Raw genomic sequence first — 3,038 nt, 5'->3', positions numbered from 1 at the left:
GTTTTACTCCACGGGTACTGCCTTGCCTGCTGAGTGCTTCCAGCATCTTGTTTCTTTTTCATCTGGATTCCAGCACCTGAAGTCCTTTGTTTCTCTCTTCTCATCTTCACCAGCATGTGGTACCCTGAGCAATCCAGAGATTAGAGCCCAGAAACTCCCGCTCTTGTACCTTCTGCCAATTTCCCCATGTTCACTATTCAGGAATTCATTCCGTCCTCGGCTTATCCCGTTGATACGAACGTGGCCATAAATGTGTGGCTGCTGACACTACTCATGCGAATGAAATCCCACCCATTGTCAATGATTCTTGTCTCAGCCCCCTCTGGTGCATTCACATCCGCTCTCAACTGTGCGAACAGATGTGTACAGTCTTGACGAAAAGAGTTTTTCTTACAAAATGCCCGCCGTATTTTCTCGAAACATTCCCACAGATTGGGCCACTCTGAGAGAAAATTATCCCTCACTGAGTTGGTATTCGATTATTGAAAGCCATGGCCTGGATTTCCAAATTCTTCGCCATCAGGCGACGTCATCAGCCACTCAAATTCTGACCTTCTTCGGACAGACTCTGGAGGGACTCGAACACAGAATCTTTGAATTATTTGAGCACACAATAGATCAAGTCCAACACGCTATCCATTACGCTGCAGCACTGTCAACCCCTTTAATGCAGATTGATAAATTTACAAAAAGCAAACCGCAATTTGTCAAAAGCAAAGTCTCGTCCGTTCTCGTTTGTTCTTCCACTGAAGAAGCGACAAAACCGGTCCCATACTGCCTATTCTATTGCAGCACCAGGGTCGTAAATAACATTTTCCGAGCAATTAGACGGCACAGATATCTGGTGAAGTACCTGGGTTTTACTTTGGGGTTGGTCAGATTCGCTTGTGTTTCTGCACCTGCCTGGCTGAACACCTTCTCCAGAACCAGCAGATTTCAGGGGAGTAGCCTATGGGCGGTTATCAGCTTGATGTCACCGTAAGCAAACTGCCGCCTCCTCCACGCTGATGTCAGAATTCTGGAATTCTAGCAAATTCCGCGTGATGGAAGTAAAATTCAGAACTGAGTACAGCGTTTTCCCTTTTCAAATGAAACTTCTGGACAATCTCTGCTTGGAGGAATTTCCTCTAATTTATCCCTTACATTGGCGTTCTGACGCAAAATTTGTTAGTGAAAAGACGGAAAGGACAGATAATCTAATGAAGCACAGAACTGCGACTGATATTCCGTGAGGATGGATGGAGATACAGGAGTATTGAATAAAAATTGAAACGAAGGAACTCGTAGGAAGCTTGTCCAGAGGTAGCTTGGGGTCCAGGTAATTACCAACTCCCTGGAAATTGCTGCACAAGTCGATAGGGTGGTAAGGAAGGCGTGCGTGTGCTTGAATTTATAGGTTGTGAAATGGAATTCAAGAGTCCGCAAGTTATGTTGCAGATGTAGTAAACTCTGGATGGAACGTATTTGGAGCATTGCATTCAATTATGTCACCCCATTGAAGGAAGTCTCTGTAGGTTATGGACAGGGCTCAGTAGAGTTTTACCAGGATGCTGCCTGTAACAGAGGCAAGAGTTGTCCAGGAGAGATTTGACAAACTGGTTTCCCTCTCTCTGGAGTGGAAGGGAAGGGGAAATCTAACAAAAGTTTATCAAATTATGAGAGGGATTGACAAAGTTGGCAGCTGGTATATTAGCTTTGTTTCAGAAACGAAATATCTAATGCTGGATGGCATGCATTTAACTTGGGGGGTGGGGTGCTGGAGTACAAATGAGACCATACAGGGCAAGTGTTTTAGACAGTGAGTGGTTGGTGTCTGACGATTGAGGCGTTTAAGAGGCTCTTAGATTGACACATGAATGTGCAGATAATGGAGGGAAAGGGACAATGCTCAACAGGAATGATTAGTTGTCATTATTTTAATTAGTTCAGCACAATATTGTGGGACGAATAGCCTGTTCTTCTGCTGTAGTCTCCCACGTTCAATGAAGCAACAAATTAAATTTACTTGCTTATGCCTATATTTAATCTAGATTAGCAAAGAGGAAATATCACAGACAAAAAGTAGAAGAAAACGAGGAACCAAACTGCAAGTGAGGTCTCACCAACGTCTGGTGCAGCTGTAACATGAAATCCCATCTCTGCTGTCGATACTCTGATTGATGAAGGAAAGTGTGCCAAACTACTTCTTCACCACCAGGTCCAAAATGGTAAAGTGATGTTTTCAACAGAGGGCTCGTCCGGGATTTGAACCCAGGCCCTCTCGCATGCTCGGAAATTCAAACCCAAAGCGAGAATCATACCCCTAGACCAACGAGCCCCTTCCTGCTCATCGCGATACTCTAATCAAATCCGTAACTGGAATATTTTGTGCAGTGTTCAAGGGAAGGAGACGGGGCACCATGCTGCTCCAACTCTGCACTGAACCACTGTGAGAATCATCAATTTATAACCGGAATGTGATGTTTCAACGTTAATCCATTGTGAAAACAAGGGCCTGGCCCAATGCAGCTGAAGGAGTTCTTCATTCCTGCTTTATTAGGCCGCTGTTTCTGATAATGCATCATCAAAGGCTGTGACTGAGTTCGGAGGTCACTGGTGACAGAACAGTCGGCAGCGGAGAGCACTTGGCCATGACGTTTCTTCCTGCCGTGTCTTTCCCCCTTTACAATATGTTGGCGCAAAACTTTGAGAACAGGGTTGCAGAGATATGGGAAAACTCCCATTGCTTGTTCGCTCTAGGGAGGATTTATCAGCCAAATATTCTCACCTTTGAAGTATTAACCGTTGCCTTTCTATTCCGGAGAAATGTTTATGCGCTGTAAAATAGAATGTGTCGAAGCATTAAAGAAGACGGTGGAATATTTATTTGCAAACATACATATAATATTAACAATTGCAGTTGAGAAGCTTTCATTACATTTTGCATCAGTGTTCAAGATTGAGTTGTCAGAAGGTCGGTACTTACTGTCTATCGCTAGAAGGTGGCGCCGGCCCTGTGCACAGAACCGCTGGAGCCGGTGTGGTGATTGTATTCCAAC

The 3,038-nt window shown here is 44.5% G+C and overlaps 1 non-coding gene across 1 annotated transcript; it reads right to left on the bottom strand.

Annotated features, from left to right (window-relative positions):
- Positions 1-2,229: 2,229 nt before the first annotated feature.
- Positions 2,230-2,317, bottom strand: trnap-ugg (transfer RNA proline (anticodon UGG)). The gene is given in 2 exon segments: positions 2,230-2,265; positions 2,282-2,317. It is a non-coding gene; the product is annotated as a tRNA-Pro (tRNA).
- Positions 2,318-3,038: the final 721 nt, after the last annotated feature.

The sequence above is a fragment of the Pristis pectinata genome, chromosome 30 (assembly GCF_009764475.1).
Source record: "Pristis pectinata isolate sPriPec2 chromosome 30, sPriPec2.1.pri, whole genome shotgun sequence".
NCBI classification, from domain to species: Eukaryota; Metazoa; Chordata; class Chondrichthyes; order Rhinopristiformes; family Pristidae; genus Pristis; species Pristis pectinata.
The sequence above is the reverse complement of the archived record's forward strand: the minus strand, read 5'-3'. Positions and strand labels throughout refer to the sequence as shown.